Source organism: Rutidosis leptorrhynchoides, chromosome 10 (genome assembly GCF_046630445.1).
Source record: "Rutidosis leptorrhynchoides isolate AG116_Rl617_1_P2 chromosome 10, CSIRO_AGI_Rlap_v1, whole genome shotgun sequence".
NCBI classification, from domain to species: domain Eukaryota; kingdom Viridiplantae; phylum Streptophyta; class Magnoliopsida; order Asterales; family Asteraceae; genus Rutidosis; species Rutidosis leptorrhynchoides.
Genome location: NC_092342.1, coordinates 323,120,429 through 323,139,974, shown reverse-complemented (window position 1 = coordinate 323,139,974; position 19,546 = coordinate 323,120,429).

Sequence of the window (19,546 nt, the reverse complement as noted above, 5' to 3'; positions counted from 1 at the left end):
ATTAATAATAATATTAATCTTAATAATAATAATAATAATAATAATAATAATAATAATAATAATAATAATAATAATAATAATAAAAATAAATATAGAGAGCAGAGATTGAGATATATGTGTGTGTGTGTCGAACAAACTGGCCAATTTATAGAATGTTTCTTAATCCTGACTGCCATGCGATCGCATGGGTTTTATGCCTATTTCTCATGCGATCGCATGGCCCCAAAATCCAGCTCACAATTTTTTGTTGTTTTGATTGTCGACATATTTTTATAATATATATATATAATTTATATAATTTATATTAATTAATTATATATTATATTATATTCACGTGCATAGTTGACTTTTAATTTTTGGTCCGATGACTCGTACGTTTACGCTCGACTAATGTCTCAGTTCTGGTTTCTCGAATGCATTTTCGTATGCTTAGAAAACTTGTACTTTACGTTTCGTGATTCGTACCTTTATCAAAATATAATCTTAAATTATCAATAAACTATATTACTCAAAGTATAACTTATACATTTTAGTAATTTGGTCATTTGCTTCTATAAATCAACTCCTCGTTGTTTATTAAAATATATTTAATAATATCGAAACGTTTTATATCTAATTCAATTCTATGCATTATCACATTGTAAAATATATATTTTCATTTAGAAAAATATAAATTTGTATATAATATTTATTTATCAAACGGAACAATAAATGGGTGTTACTATTGTTTACAAAAATAATTTCGAACCTTAATATATATATATATATATATACATATATATATATATACAATATATATAAATACTTTTTCTATACACGTTGCAAGTTATTTATATATCAAATACAGTCAAAAAGGAAAGATTTCTTAAATCAAGGTGGACCTCTCAACAAAGACTTATCACAATACTTACGTGATTTATAATTGTTGAAATATCTGCTAATCCAATCGTTGGTATTATCTTCTAATTCCGTAGATGAATATATTAAGCATATATTAAGACAATTACGTTTAATCTAAAATATTATACATTTAATACTTTGTTAACGTTTTCAAGTTATAATATATATACATATATATATTCATATCCATTTATATATTCGTTCGTGAATCGTCGAGCATAGTCAAAAGGGTAATTGTATATATGAACATAGTTTCAAAATTTTCGAGACTCAACATTACAAACTTTTCTTATCATGTCGAAATCATATAAAGATTAAGTTTAAATTTGGTCGAAAATTTCCGGGTTGTCACATCGTCTTCCTCTGATAGTGATACTGATGATGATGATGGTGCTGGTTATGCTCCAGATAAAAGGATGTGTTTAATGGCCAAGGAGGTCAAGGAGTCTGATGAGGATGATAGTGGTAGTAAGTTTTTGGCTGATATGAGGGAAGCTGATCAGAAAAGAGATTCACCTCAATGGAAAACTAAATTGATGTATAAGGTTGATAATTTTCGAACTTATACTGATGATGAAAAAGCCGAAATGTTTGATTACCTAAGAGTTGACTTATGTAGAGGCAGCAAACGTGAAGAAGTTTTGAAAACTGACAACAAATCTTTAAATGAGAAACTTAAAATCAAAAATGATGAAATTAAAATCTTGAAAGATGATATTTCCAAACTTAAAAAACAAAACGTTGCTTTAAGGTCTCTTCACGTTAAAGCAGCAGAAGTTAAGAACCAGCTGGATAATCTTAAAAAGGTTGTCGCTTCGTGGTGTACATCTGCTAAATGCACAGCCAAGTGTGTTAACGAGCAGGTGCCTACCCAAGTTGAAGCTTTCTTTGCTGGTGACTATGCTGCTGCTGCTGCTATTGCAGAAGTTACTTTTATAGACCCAATTCTTGAAACTGATCCTGAAGCTGTCTTGCCAAATACTTTTGCCAAGATAGTTAAGGGTAAAAAGGTCTTGACAAATAAGTTTGTTAGACATGCTGTGTCCCCACCACCTGCCATGAAAGAGATTTTGGAGGATGAAGTTAGAGCAAGAGAAGCCAGTACCTCAATTGATGAGACTACTGACCCCTCAAGCATCTACTACATGACTTCAAAAGAAAGACGTATTAAAAGGGAAATCACTGAAAATAATTTAAGAAAAATTAAACCAACTGATTCCCCTTCGTGTTCGAGTTCCAATTGTGCTGAGCCAGCTGATGACAAACTTACTGGTAAACCAGTAGCTGTAGACAAGCCAGTCAAACGTAATACTGGCAAGTCCAAGGCAGCATAAAAAACTTCTTCTAGCTCATCAGCTTCAGTAGACAAGCCAGTAACTTCCCACGCTGGCTCGTCAAGTTATAAAGGCAAAGCAATACATCATCACTATGGTACTGGTTCCAAGAAGAAAGCTACTCTTAAGGAAAAAGCAAAAGTGGACTCGAATGATGAGCTGTCTATCACTGAGATTATAACAGTCAAGCTTGACCAGCTAATTGAGGCAGTAACCAAAAGTTGACCCGATATTACTGCACCCATTTACTCAGTGTATGACCAGTCACCGATACCCAATGTGAGAAAATGCTACAAATGTGGCAGCAAGTTTCACTTAGCCAACCGGTGTCCTTTTACCCTAACCCCATCTGTTGCTGCTTCTTCAAGCAAACCAGCAGACAGGAAGAGATCATCAAAGATGACCCTTCCAGAACCCATCCTTGGATGGGTTCCCAAAAAGAACTAATCTCTTAGCTACTGGGCAGGGCATTCAAAACAAGCAAATCTGGTATCTCGATAGTGGTTGTTCGAGACATATGACCGGATGTAAGTCCCTACTGATGGACTATCAAGAAAAGGATGGTCCAGTTGTTTCGTATGGAGATAATTCGTTGGGTTACACAAAGGGTTTTGGTACTTTGACAAATGGGAATGTCATGTTCTTAAATGTTGCATATGTCGTTGGGCTTAAACATAATTTACTCAGCATAAGCCAACTGACAAGTAAGAATAAGATAGTCCAGTTCAGAAAGAAAATTGGTACTATTTTTGATAAGACAGGGAAGCCACTGCTGACTGCAAAACGTCATGAAAACATGTATCAAATTTACATGAACACAGCAGTTACAACTACTGATACTTGTTTCTATTCAAAGGCAGCAGACAACCTGAAGTGGTTATGGCACAAGAGACTCTCACATCTCAACTTCAAAGACATTCACAAATTATCCAGTAGAAGTTTGGTTCTGGGCTACCCACCATGTCTTATGTAAAGGACAGATTGTGTCCTGGCTGTGAAAAGGGAAAACATCACCATGCCTGATAATGCTAAAAACAAACATATATTTCATAGCATTATCCCTCAAGAAAGACAAGCTTTTGGTTGTAATTGTTCTATTTACAAGTGATATTCGTTTAAATAATAAAAGGTGAAGACAAAAGACAGATTCGACGAATTGAAGATGCAAATGACCAAAAAGCTCAAAAGTACAAAGCACAATAAAAGTGGTTCAAATTATTGATGAGAAACGTCTAAAAGTTACAAGAGTACGAGCCGCAAAACGCAAAGTACAAGATATTAAATAGTACGAAAGGACGTTCGAAAATCCGGAACCGGGACCAGAGTCAACTCTCAACGCTCGACGCAACGGACTAAAAATTACAAGTCAACTATGCACATAAATATAATATAATATATAAATAATTCTTAAAATTATATATATATTATATTTATTTATTAAAACCGTCGGCAAGTAAAAAACAAAAGTATGTGAGCTGTAAAAGAAGGTCATGCGATCGCATGGCCAGGAAGACCAAAAACCATGCGATCGCATGGTGCATAGTATCAGCTCAGGTTCTATAAAGTTCGCGTGTTTTGGCCTAAAATAACACATCTTTTTCTATCCTCTCTATCTCTCACAATATATATATATATATATATATATATATATATATATATATATATATATATATATATATATAATTTATAATTTTAATTTTAATTTAAGATTAATAATAATAAGGGTATGTTAGCGAATGTTGTAAGTGTGTAAGTCGAAATTCTGTCCGTGTAACGCTACGCTATTATTAATCATTGTAAGTTATGTTCAACCTTTTTAAATTAATGTCTCGTAGCTAAGTTATTATTATGCTTATTTAATGCCGAAGTAATCGTGATGTTGGGCTAAATATTAAGATTGGGTAATTGGGCTTTGGACCATAATTGAGGTTTGGATAAAAGAACGACACTTGTGGAAATTAGACTATGGGCTATTAATGGGCTTTATATTAACTAAATGATACCTCGTTAATTTAATATAAAGATTACAATTTGACGTATCTATTTATAACCACATACGCTTAATCGGGTACGGTGGGCGGGATATCTATAAATACGAATTATCGTTCATTTTACCGGACATGGGGATGGATTAATAGTTAATGGACTCATTAAAACAGGGGTGGATTACATTTAAAGGTAATTGGTGTAATTGTTAACAAAGTAGTAAAACCTTGGATTACACACAGACGATAACCTGGTGTATTCATTAAACAAAGTATTAAGACCTTGTTACAATTCGAATCCCCAATTAGTCGGAATATTTGACTTCGGGTATAAGGATAATTTGACGAAGACTCTCGCACTTTATATTTATGACTGATGGACTATTATGGACAAAACTGTATGGACATATCGAACATTCCAGGACAAAGGACAATTAACCCATGGTAATAAATTAAAATCAACACGTCGAACATCATGATTACGGAAGTTTAAATAAGCATAATTCCTTTATTTCATATTTTATCGCAATTTTATTTACCGTCATTTTATTTATCGTACTTTAATTTATCGCACTTTAATTATTGTCATTTACTTTTCGCTTTAAATTAAGTTATATTTATTTTTAATATTTTACATTAGGTTTTAACTGCGACTAAAGTTTTAAAATCGACAAACCGGTCATTAAATGGTAAAAATCTCCTTTTATAATAATAATACTACTTATATATATATATATATATATATATATATATATATATATATATATATATATATTTATATACAAATATAGTTTTAAAAATATAGCGTTAAACTTGGCTAGCTCCCTGTGGAACGAACCGGACTTACTAAAAACTACACTACTGTACGATTAGGTACACTACGTATAAGTGTTGTAGCAAGGTTTAGGTATATCCACTCTATAAATAAATAAATAACTTGTGTAAAATTGTATCGTATTTAATAGTTTTTCATAATAAATATATAACTATTTCGTATACACCTCTACGCACATCAATGCCTCATTCAAATCAAAGCAAATCTCATCTGTTGAGAAACCATTTCATTTACTTCATATGGATCTTTTTGGTCCTGTTAATGTGGCCAGCTGTAGTGGGAAGAAGTATACACTGGTTATTGTTGATGAATATTCCAGATACACCTGGGTATTCTTTTTGAAGCAAAAGAGTGAAGTTGCTGATGAAATTATCAATTGTTTTACGACGTCACTTATTGTTTTAGTATTTAAGATTTTAGTACTTTTTAAATAATTGCCTTTTTGGATATAGAATTCTTTTAAGCTTTAATACCTTTAGATGTAACTTTTAATTCTTAGTTTTTAGACTTTTAAGTTTTGACGCGCTACGTTCTTTTTATTATTTTTCGACCTTTTATTTTTTCGACCTTTTTCCGATGCGCTCTTTTTCTTTCTTATTTCTCGACGCTTTAGTTTTTAGGACATAGAATTTTCTATTTCTTCTCTAAAATTTCTTTAAATTTCAAAACGAAAAATTATTTTAAGTGGTTAAATTGATAGACATCCAAAATTTTCTAGTTCGTAGTAATAGTTGGATTTGTTAGTGGCGAGTTGTGGGCTTCCGATTTAAAGGGTCTTAGCTACCTGCTGCATCTATTGGCTATTCAAAACGTGGGCAAAATCAGAAAAGTCTATAAATTTGATAACTTATATAATTTTTATCTTTTATAACTAATAGGATATTCAGTGAAGGCACCGAGCAAAACGTTCACCACCTTTCATACGTTCACCACCTATAACACGATCAAGACATCTAGCCAATATTGTCGCCGTTGATTTTTCTTTAGAATCGTCATCTAGTCGACCAAGTACTCCAATTCAAATTTTCGATAATCCATTTTTTGAACCCGACCTCACAATTGAGAATCCGGAGGATATTCAGGGACAATTCCGAGATCCTGAACCACTAATCATTCCTCTTGAACCACAAATCACTCATCCAGAGAATGTAGAGAATGAAACCATTAAGTCAGAATCCTCTAGTGATTCAGATTCAACCAATTCAATAATGGAAAATCTGGAACCTCTAAGTATGAAAGACCGAATGAGGGCTAAACGCACTGGCCAAGGTCATGCAATTACTCAACCAGACATTAATGCGCCAGATTATGAAATCAAAAGACAAATCCTACACATGGTAACTAATCAATGCCAATTTAGTGGTGCGCCGAAGGAAGATCCAAATGAACATCTTTAAACCTTTAATAGGATTTGTACTCTATTTAAAATCCGAGAAGTGGAGGATGAACAGATCTATCTCATGTTATTTCCCTGGACTTTAAAGGGAGAAGCCAAAGATTGGTTAGAATCGTTACCTGAAGGGGCGATTGATACATGGGATGTTTTAGTTGAAAAATTTCTTAAACAATTCTTTCCGTCATCTAAAGCCGTGAGACTTGAAGGAGAAATTGTTACGTTCACGCAAAAGCCAAATGAAACTCTATATGAGGCGTGGACAAGATTTGAAAAGTTATTAAGAGGATGTCCGTAACATGGTTTAGACACTTATCAAATAGTACCAATATTCTATCAAGGATGTGACATCACTACACGAAAAGACATCGATATAGCAGCTGGTGGTTCCATTATGAAGAAAACCGCAACTGAAGCTTACAAAATTATTGATAACACTGCTTCCCACTCACATGAGTGGCACCAAGAAAAAGATATCGTTAGATCATCTAAAGCGGCTAGAGCCGATTCTAGCCATGACTTTGATTCCATTTCCGCAAAGATAGATGTTGTCGAGAGACGAATGGAAAAGATGACTAAGGATATTCACTCAATACGAATTAGTTGTGAGCAGTGTGGAGAACCACATTTAACAAAAGATTGTCTCAGTATTGAACAAACAATGGAACAAAGAGAGAATGTTTCATACATTAACCAAAGGCCTGAAAATAATTATCAGAATAATTATCAACCGCCAAGACCAATCTACAATCAAAATCAGAATTATAACCAAAATGTTCCATAAAAAAACCAACAAGGTCCTAGCAATCAACAAGTATCTAATAATACTTACAATCAGCAAAGACTTATTTTTCAAAATAAACCACCACAAACCGATGATAAAAAGCCAAATTTAGAAGATATGATGTCGAAGCTAGTTGAATCTCAAACTCAATTTTTTACATCTCGGAAACAAACCAATGAACAAAATGCTCAAGCATTTAGAAATCAACAAGCTTCTATTCAAAATCTGGAACAGGAAGTAAGCAACCTAGCAAGGTTGATAGGTGAAAGAAAATCGGGAAGTCTACCTAGCGATACAAATACTAACCCCCGGAATGAAACAGCTAAAGCCATTACCACAAGAAGTGGTATTACACTTAAACCACCTGAAATACCTGAAATTTCTGATGACTCTATTCCTACTCCACAAGAACCACAATCTGAGCAAGATAAGGAATCAGAACCGGTAGTTGAAAAGGTTAATGAAGGTAACACAGTTAAAGATAAACCTTATGTTAAACCATACCAACCACCACTTCCTTACCCGAGTAAAATGAGAAAAGAAAGACTTGAAGCCGAGCAATCCAAATTTTTGGATATGTTTAAACAAATAAATGTAAATCTTCCTTTCATTGATGTGATTTCCAGAATGCCTAGATATGCCAAATTCTTGAAAGAGCTAATCATAAATAGAAAGAAAATGGAAGAACTCTCGGATGTTACTATGAATGCTAATTGTTCTGCAGTGCTGTTGAATAAGATACCAGAAAAATTATCAGATCCAGGAAGTTTCACAATTCCATGTTTTCTGGGTAGTCTTAGTTCAATAGAAGCATTGGCAGACTTAGATGCTAGTATAAATTTAATGCCGTATTCACTATACGCTAAACTAGACCTTGGAGAATTAAAACCAACACGAATAAGCATACAACTAGCCGATCGATCAGTAAAATATCCTAGAGGGATAATAGAGAACATGCTAGTTAAAGTTGGTACTTTAGTATTTCCAGTAGATTTTGTTATTCTGAACATGGAAGAAGATTCTCGAGTTCCTCTCATATTATGAAGACCATTCTTAAACATGGCTAAAGCAATAATAGACGTGTTCGGTAAGAAACTGACCCTAAGTATAGAGGACGAGAGTGTTACCTTTTCTGTTGATAGAGCCATGCAACAACTACAATCTGCAGATGATACATGTTATTACATTCAAACTATAGATTCACATGCAGAATTGTTAGAAGAATTTTCAGAATTACAAGGAACAGGAGAATGTTCTTTAGGAGAAGGAACTGAACCAATTAATGAAGCTGAAATATTAGCTACACTCATGGCTAATGGATATGAACCAACAACAGAAGAAATTCAAATGTTAAAAGAGGAAGACAGATATCGATACAAATCATCGATAGAAGAACCACCGACATTAGAGTTAAAACCACTTCCAAACCATTTGGAATATGCTTATTTACATGGTGAATCTGAATTACCTGTAATAATATCGTCTTCTCTTACTGAAAATGAAAAATCTCAACTCATTTCTGTGCTAAAAGCTCATAAACCAGCTATTGCATGGAAGATTCATGATATTAAAGGCATAAGTCCTTCATATTGCACACATAAAATCCTTACGAAAGAAGGTCATAAAACGTATGTGCAACGCCAACGAAAACTAAATCCTAATATGCAAGATGTTGTTAAGAAAGAAATTATTAAACTGCTAGATGCAGGTTTAATTTATCCAATCTCTGATAGTCCATGGGTAAGCCTAGTTCAATGAGTACCTAAGAAGGGTGGCATGACTGTCATCACAAATGAGAAAAATGAGCTTATTCCTACTAGGACTGTAACAGGATGGCGTGTTTGTATTGATTATAGAAAATTAAATGACGCTACCAGAAAAGATCACTTTCCCTTACCATTCATTGATCAAATGTTGGAAAGATTAGCCGGAAATAGTTACTATTGTTTTCTTGACGGTTTTTCCAGATATTTTCAAATTCCAGTAGCACCCGAGGACCAAGAGAAAACCACGTTCACGTGCTCTTATGGTACTTTTGCTTACAAACGCATGCCATTTGGACTTTGCAACGCCCCTGCAACCTTTCAAAGGTGCATGATGGCGATTTTTCACGACATGATAGAAGAATGTATGGAAGTTTTCATAGATGACTTTTCAGTCTTCGGTGATACTTTTGAAACATGTCTAGTTAATCTTGAACGAATGCTTATTAGATGCGAACAATCAAATCTAGTACTTAATTGGGAGAAATGCCATTTCATGGTTAGAGAAGGCATCGTTCTTGGTCATAAAATTTCAAAGGAAGGAATTGAAGTGGATAGAGCTAAAGTTGTGACGATCGCTCTAAATTCATATGGACGAACACGTCATTCATCGATTTCATTGCGAGGTATTTGACCTCTATATGATACATTTTGTAATCATTGCATTCTTTTGAAAAGGCACACCATAAATGAATATTTAAACCAAAAGTTTTCGACATCTGATGATTTCTACATATAGACAATCACCATAAATAATAGTTTACAACAGTACTTCCGTTGACAATGCAGTCAAAATAAGATACATGGTGATGATTTGGTGAATGCAACGTTTCCTTGAAAAAAATATGTCATGTAAGACTCCATGCACATAACTTGTCTAACATCTAAGCAAACAGCGGAAGACTTCTAGGAAACCTGAGAATAAACATGCTAACAAGTGTCAACAAAAAAGTTGGTGAGTTCATAGTTTTAATGTTTCGTATAATCTGTATATAAAGGTAGATCACAAGATTTCAGTTGTTTCATCCAGAAACGTTTATCAAAATATTCTACGAAATTGAGCACCCTGGTAACTAAACTTAATGTATATATAATTTATACCCTTTGTATAATCATCTTAATAATACACGCAAACCAACGTGTACTCTTCTCAAATAGCATACGTCCGTTAAAAGGCTAGTGCTCTAGCTCGGACGGGGATATCAAGCCCTATGGATCCATATAATACTACTTGCGCCCACCAGTTCTTATAACTGGCAGTTAACAGTTACCAAAGCTAAGGGATTTTCAGTTCAAACTCAGTGTAGAATTTAGTATGTACTTGTATTCATTGCGTTTAAAGTAAAGTGCATGTATTCTCACCCAAAAATATATATTGCAAAAGCAATTAAAAAGGGATCAATGAAACTCACCTTAGCAGCATATAAAGTCGTTCACCAAAATGTGATCGAAACACGGATTACCAAATAACCGTAGATCTGAACCTAGAGAACATATGTTGGTCAATAAATGTCTATCAAGCTAGGTCAGGTCATACTGTATCACAATCCTAATGCTCGATATCGACATACAAAAGTTATCCAAAGTCGTTTCAAAAAGTCAATTTTGACAATAGTTCAACAAAACGAGACGTACCTTATTTAAGGATTCATTTACTCGGTTGATAATATTCAAAAATCCAATTTATCAATCTCTTAAATAAGTTGTTTAAATCTTAATTGCAGATTCAAAAGCAATTTCAATTAACGTCAATCATAATTCAGTTGATCATATCTTTTAATCCGTTCATCGAAACTATTCGATATCTAAATGAAAAGTTATTGATTTTTCGCCAGCTTTCCAAAAACATGTATATCATATACCTTTTACCAGTAATATATGTATTTAATTCGGGATTCGTTATAAACTGTTTATCGATAAAATTTAGTATACAAGTATGTATAAATATATATTCGAGCACTAGACATGGATACACTATTAATATATAATAGATAGGATATAAATGCTTACGTATCAATATTGTGATTTAATATTGTAGGAAGATACGTAGACGCAACGGAGATGATAAACACTAGGTTTGTCTTGCGAATAGGACCCATGAATATTACCCATAACCTTCATAGTTATAACTCATACTTTCCTTAGTTCTATCCCGTTCGAAAACCATTTTGAAAGTGACACGCTCATGACCTCGTCGTAGTATTTTATGTATAATACTACTAATAATAATAAGATTAATAATAATATTAATCTTAATAATACTTTCAATAATAATAATAATAATAATAATAAGATTAATAATAAATATTAATCTTAATAATAATAATAATAATATTTATAATAATAAAAATATAAATAATAATACGGAGTAAAAAGAGAGTGAAATAAATTGAGGATATAAACTGGCCAAATGATCGAGCTTTATAATGTCTCCTGGAAATCCCTGCCATGCGATCGCATGGCATATGTGAGGGGAACCCATGCGATCGCATGGCCCCTGGTGACAGCTCAAAGTTGCTTGTTTTCTTGCTTTTCGACATAATATTATATAATATATATAATATATTTAATTTAAATAATTAATTATATATTATATTAAATTCACATGCATAGTTGACTTGTAATTTTCGTTCCGATAAGTCGTACGTTGTCACTCGACTTATGTCCCAGTTCCGGTTTTTCGAATGTCCCTTCGTACGCTGAGAAAACTTGTACATTACGTTTTGGGACACGTACCCTAGTCAAAATATAGCCTTAAATTATCCCTAAATTATATCACTCAAAATATAACTTATACATTTGAGTGTTTTGGTCATTTACTTCTATAAATCATCGTCTCGCTATTTGTTAAAATACATTTTAAAATAGTGTTTACTGTAGCAATTCACTGTAGCAAAGTCAATTTAACTGTAGCAAATAGTGATTTTCGGAAACACTGTAGCATTTTGGGTACTGTAGCAATTTGAAAATACTGTAGTAAATTAGTGTTTTACTGGTTCATCTTAAACGCTTTATTTAACTTATCTGAATATCAATCGAATCAATAAACGAATGTTACTATCGTTTACTAAATAACTTGAAATTATATATATGTATATATCTTTTTAATATACATAAATAAGTTTTTAAATACACATTGGAAGTTATTTATAAATAAATTTTAATAATAAATATTCCAACTTATCATATATATTCAAATAGATATTTAAACCAATAAGTTTAATGTACGGTATCAAACAATTAATACATTGTTACCTTTTCAAGTTATAGTATATATGTATCTATTTACATATAATTGTTCGCGAATCGTCAAAAACAACCGAAGGGTATTTAAATATATAAAAGTAGTTCAAAAATTTTGAGATTCAGTTTTACAGACTTTGCTTATCGTGTCGGAAATGTTAATCATACAAAGATTAAGTTTAAATTTGGTCAGAAATTTCCGGGTCATCACAAAAGTAGATGTAATTGCTAAACTTTCACATCCCACCAATGTTAGAGGAGTTAGGAGTTTTCTAGGGCATGCCAGTTTTTACCGATGTTTCATAAAAGATTTTTCTAAAATTGCCACTCTTATGAATAAACTCCTTGAAAAGGATGCTCCATTCATCTTTTCGGATGAATGCATCAAATCTTTTAATATTCTTAAAGAAAACTCACTAATGCGCCGATCATGATAACTCCAAATTGGAATCTACCATTTGAACTCATGTGCGATGCAAGTGATTTTGCAATGGGAGCCATTTTAGGACAAAGGATTGAAAAATGATTTCAACCTATTTATTACGCTAGTAAGACATTACAAGGAGCACAAACAAATTACATAACTACTGAAAAAGAACTCCTTGCTATTATCTTTGATTTTGACAAATTTCGTTCATATCTCGTTCTAGCAAAAACGGTGGTCTATACCGACCATTCTGCTCTTAGATACCTATTTTCAAAACAAGATGCCAAACCACGATTAATCTGTTGGATCTTACTCTTACAAGAGTTCGATATTGAAATTCGAGACAAAAAGGGAGCAGAAAATCTCGCCGCTGATCATCTTTCTCGTCTTGAAAATCCTGAATTAGAAGTTCTAAATGAATCGGCCATACAAGATAACTTTCCTGATGAATATCTATTGAAAATAGATTATAATGAAATTCCATGGTTTGCAGACTATGCAAACTACTTAGTATGTGGATTCCTTGAAAAAGGGTTGTCGTACCAAAAACGAAAGAAATTCTTTAGTGATATAAAGCACTATTTCTGGGAAGATCCACATTTGTTTAAAAGTTGTCCCGATGGAATAATACGCCGATGCGTATTCGGAGATGAAGCAAGTCAAATCTTAAACTATTGTCACACAGGACCAACAGGAGGGCATTATGGGCCTCAACTCACAGCAAGAAAAGTTTACAATGCTGGATTCTATTGGCCTACAATTTTCAAAGACGCACACCTTCTTTGTAAATCCTGTGATGCTTGTCAAAGGGCCGGAAAAATAAGTCAACGTGATGAAATGCCACAAAATGTCATTCAAGTATGTGAAGTACTTGAAATTTGGAGTATTGACTTTATGGGTCCATATCCAAAATCTCATAATAATCTCTACATTCTCGTTGCCATTGATTATGTATCTAAATGGGCGGAAGCACAAGCTCTCCCAACTAACGATGCAAGAGTTGTAATCAACTTTTTAAAACGTCTTTTTACAAGGTTCGGAACACCGAAAGCTTTAATAAGTGATCGGGGTACTCATTTCTGTAATAATCAACTTGAGAAAGTTCTCAAAGGATATGGAGTAACTCATAAAATCTCAACCGCTTATCATCCACAAACAAGTGAATAAGTTAAAAATACCAACCGAGCATTAAAATGTATTCTAGAAAAAACCGTAGGATCAAATCCGAAGGAATGGTCCATGAAATTGGAGGATGCACTCTGGCTTTTAGAACAGCCTACAAAACTCCAATTGGAACCACACCTTTTAAACTCGTTTACGGAAAAGCATGTCACCTTCCAGTAGAAATTGAACATAAAGCATTTTTTGCTTTGAAGACATGTAATCTTGATTTACATGAAGCCGGACGTCTACGGTTAAGTCAGCTAAACAAATTAGAAGAATTAAGACATGAAGCATATGAAAATTCGTTAATCTATAAAGAAAGAACGAAGAAATGGCATGATAAAAGAATCAAAAGTTCAAAAGAATTTAAAAAGGAGACAGAGTTCTTCTTTTCAATTCACAATTCAAGCTATTTCCTGAAAAATTGAAATCAAGATGGTCTGGACCATTCATAGCCAAAAGAGTTTTCCCATACGGAACAATAGAGTTGATAAATTCAAATGGGATTGAATTTAAAGTTAATGGTCACAGAGTTAAACATTACATACATGATCCAATGGAAGTTGACAACGAAGTTAATCACAATTTCGACACCACAGCTAACTAAGTGTGGGGAGAATCAAGTCTTTTTAAGGAAAATATATGTTTCTGTTAGAGATAGATATTCTGTTTTCGTGTAGTTTTCGAGAATGGAATCCGAATGTTCTTTCCCTAGCAGACCCTAAAGGACTAGTCTTCTCCCTCCATTCTGAATTTTTTTTTTTTATAGGTTTTACGAGATGAAGAATTCCTTGATTTGAACCATGGTCTAATGCTACACGCTTTGATTACTAAACGTAATAATGACACCCTTCCGAGTGAATTGGTATCATTCATAAGAGGCAAAATGGACGGAGTAAGAAAAGAACTCAGGAAAGATCATCATAAGATACATTATGGTAAAGGAAAATCAAAATTCGCAACAAAAAGAAGAGCACGACACCTTGAAAGATGTCATAAATGCGGAAAATGGTCACATGAAGGTAAATGTTCAAACAATCAAACATATTCAAATACCGAATTTGTTACTCTATGCAGAGAAGGACCGTTCATATGTTTAGAAGAAAAGATATTGAAGAATCGAGGTTAAGCTTATGTAGCTATGGAAAACCAAATCACACGACTCTCCTATGAGTCGGCTAAAGCAGGTCTCTGAGAATTCTTTCTCATAGGTAAGTATGTACAGTTTTTATTTTATTTTATTGCTTTTAACCTTTTGATAATAAACACTAAATCGTTCGCTATAAAGTATTAAATTGATATTCAATAAAATTAGGTATGCGCAACCGAAATTATTGATATCTTACACAAAAATTTATTACATCACTGCGAAATTTACAGTTTATTCTTAAGGTATAAATATCTTTAATCAATCAACCCAAAATATTTCAAAAATTCGTCAGGAGTAAAACTAGGTTATGGAACCGAAATTACTTTACCGAAAAGAGGGGCGTATATTTTTGATAATATTTGATTGATTAAAGTGGGATAAAAGACCAAAAAGATTTTTAATTTTATTTTTACTATATTTTTAAAATTAATATTGTAAATTTTTAAATAAATATATTTAAGTTTGTAAATATTTGAAAAATTAATATTTTTAATATAAGTTTGTAAAATTAATGTATAAAAATATTAATTATATTTATATGAATTTTTAATTTTATGCATTTTAAATTTAAGTTTGGTGTGAATTTAAAAATAAAAATTTACTTTATTTCATTAAGTTAAAAATTTGATATTTAAAATTCGTCGTGAGTTGAAGACTAGGTCGTTGAACCGAAATTGCTTTACCCGAGGGCGGGACAAGAAATTTTATTATCATTATTTTTAATCTTATTTGATTTAAAGTATGCCAAAAACATTAAAAAAAAAACTCAAAAATCTTTACTTTTAAAACAATCGCTTTAAAAACGACAAAATTTAAATTTTGTCGAGGGACGGACTAGGTAAACATACCGAAATTACCTAAAGTAAAAGGAAACAAAATTTTAAAAAATTATTCAATTAAATTGTTTTAATAAATAAAGATTTTATAAAAAATAATAATAATAATAAAAATATTATGTATGTTTGTAGTTTATCTTATGTACACAACAGGGTAAAATAACACACTTTCAAAGACTGGCATTAAGTTCAGCAAAAGCTACTAATTTTCACGATAAAACGAAAAACAAATGTGATGTAACAATAAGACGAAATAAATAAATGATGTGCACCATTTATCATTTAACAAACAAACGCCAATATGTTTGGAAACTTTAGTAAAATTTAATCATTTTTCTACGCAAGTCACCCTCAATAATTTAAATTGTTACTGATTTCTTGCAAATGAGGGCATTGCAAGATCTTAAGTGTGAGAAGGGGTTAAATTCTTTCGGATTTTTAAAATTTTTAAACTTATACACTTGGTTACCATTAAAAATACTAGTAACGCAGTAGTTGTATTAGAACCTAGTGCTCTCTGATAATAAAGAACAGCCCTGCTCTTATATACTGACTACCCAATTCTAGTAAAATTTTTCAAAATTTTCAAATAAATGAATTCAAAATCATGTTTATACATATTTATGAACGATAAAACTAGGTGTTAACACTGAAATTATTGTTACCTCGGAAAGGACATAAATTGAGAAACAACCTAAAATGTTAGAATTCATTTAAAATGGAATAGAGGAAAATAAAAAGGCAAAGAAAGGAAAATAAAAGCCAAGTGTGGGAATATTTTACCAAATTATTTAGAACATATATCACATATTTTTGTACAAATAATTGAAGATGCTTTTGTTTTGGACAAAATTAACTGTTTTACCCGGTAAATTGTAATATATTTGAAAGAAAGATGGATCTACACAATGAATCAATTCCATCATTAAAGGAAGTAAAGTCTTCCGAGAAAAATACACGCGCTTCTTGATTTAAGTCAGGAAGTTTTCATCCAGACCAGTTGTAGAGTCTACGAAAAACCTTGAAAAGTTTTCTCGAAAATCAGCTGGAAATCCACAGACCTCAGCATCAAACAGGGTCGCCAAGTGGTCAGACTTATCCTAACCATGAGAGGATATGCCTCGTACAATGGGGGGCACCGTGCAAATTAGCTTATAAGACTAATGAATCAGATCCCCAGAAAGGATAATTTCCTTTAAAGATCAAAAATCAGCTTTTAAGCCTGATATTACTCAATCCTTGAGATTGACCTTAAAGATTGAGAATTACAAACTCATGGAATTCGATGATATCTAAACTCGAGCTTGAACGAGAAAATATTTTGATCAAATTACAAACCGATTTGTTTTCTTAAAACCCTATTTTCAATGCGTTCATTACCATTGAATGTAAAATCCTAAGAATTCACCTGGAATTCATTAGGTCACCTGAACCAAATCGGGTGTCAACCGTAAGAACGGTGGTTGCATAGCATGGTCGAAGACAGGACCTTGTGCCAGACCAAAAAACTATAGGGTGATCTTTACTATCGCTCCTACAAAGGATAGTAATTGCATCTGACACGTTATAGACCATAATCAAAAGCATGTCACGGGACATTGCCTCAACAGTTGCTTGTTCAACGCTTTCCTTTACAACCGGATGGTAGTTTACCGAAAGGTAATATATGGAGCAAGTATACTGGACGTGTTGCTTTCCTAATACAAGGTTAGCAAGTGGGTGACACAAAACCGCAAGTTTTGAGCTAAAATTTTCAAATCTGAAACCCACAAAACCCACACAAACATTTTGTAAACACCGGTGAAGGGTTATTCCGTAAAACTTATCTAGGGTAAAAGCTAGATTGAATTTTCAAAAGATCAAATGTTTTCATAAAGATCCAATTTCCTAAAGGATCTAAATTTTTATAGTCATATGGGACTGTAAACCACAACTTTACTATCATTGTTCATACCACCGTATAGAAATCACTGATGTACAAAGTGTGAAGAATAAAGAAGTGATTCTAGTATTTTTATTTCAAGACTATATTGCTTGAGGACAAGCAACGCTCAAGTGTGGGAATATTTGATAATGCTAAAAACGAACAAATATTTCATAGCATTATCCCTCAAGAAAGACAAGCTTTTGGTTGTAATTGTTCTATTTACAAGTGATATTCGTTTAAATAATAAAAGGTGAAGACAAAAGACAGATTCGACGAATTGAAGACGCAAACGACCAAAAAGCTCAAAAGTACAAAGTACAATAAAAGTGGTTCAAATTATTGATGAGAAATGTCTAAAAGTTACAAGAGTACGAGCCACAAAACGCAAAGTACAAGATATTAAATAGTACGAAAGGACGTTCAAAAATCCGGAACCGGGACCAGAGTCAACTCTCAACGCTCGACGCAACGGACTAAAAATTACAAGTCAACTATGCACATAAATATAATATAATATATAAATAATTCTTAAAATTATATGTATATATATTTTATTTATTTATTAAAATCGTCGGCAAATAAAAAACAAAAGTATGTGAGCTGTTAAAGAAGGCCATGCGATCGCATGGCCAGGAAGACCAAAAACCATGCGATCGCATGGTGCACAGTATCAGCTCAGGTCCTATAAAGTTCGCGTGTTTTGGCCGAAAATAACACATCTTTTTCTATCCTCTCTATCTCTCACGATATATATATATATATATATATATATATATATATATATATATATATATATATATATATATATATATATATATATATATATATAATTTATAATTTTAATTTTAATTTAAGATTAATAATAATAAGGGTATGTTAGCGAAGGTTGTAATTGTGTAAGTCGAAATTCTGTCCGTGTAACGCTACGCTATTATTAATCATTGTAAGTTATGTTCAAACTTTTTAAATTAATGCCTCGTAGCTAAGTTATTATTATGCTTATTTAATGCCGAAGTAATCGTGATGTTGGGCTAAATATTAAGATTGGGTAATTGGGCTTTGGACCATAATTGGGGTTTGGATAAAAGAACGACACTTGTGGAAATTAGACTATGGGATATTAATGGGCTTTATATTAACTAAACGATACCTCGTTAATTTAATATAAAGATTACAATTTGACGTATCTATTTATAACCACATACGCTTAATCGGGTACGGTGGGCGGGATATCTATAAATACGAATTATCGTTCATTTTACCAGACAAGGGGATGGATTAATAGTTAATGGACTCATTAAAACAGGTGTGGATTACATTCAAGGGTAATTGGTGTAATTGTTAACAAAGTAGTAAAACCTTGGATTACACACAGTCGATAACCTGGTGTATTCATTAAACAAAGTATTAAGACCTCGTTACAATTCGAATCCCCAATTAGTTGGAATATTTGACTTCGGGTATAAGGATAATTTGACGAAGACTCTCGCACTTTATATTTATGACTGATGGACTATTATGGACAAAACCGTATGGACATATCGAACATTCCAGGACAAAGGACAATTAATCCATGGTAATAAATTAAAATAAACACGTCGAACATCATGATTACGGAAGTTTAAATAAGCATAATTCCTTTATTTCATATTTTATCGCAATTTTATTTACCGTCATTTAATTTATCGCACTTTAATTTATCGCACTTTAATTTATCGCACTTTAATTATTGTCATTTACTTTACGCTTTAAATTAAGTTATATTTATTTTTAATATTTTACATTAGGTTTTAACTGCGACTAAA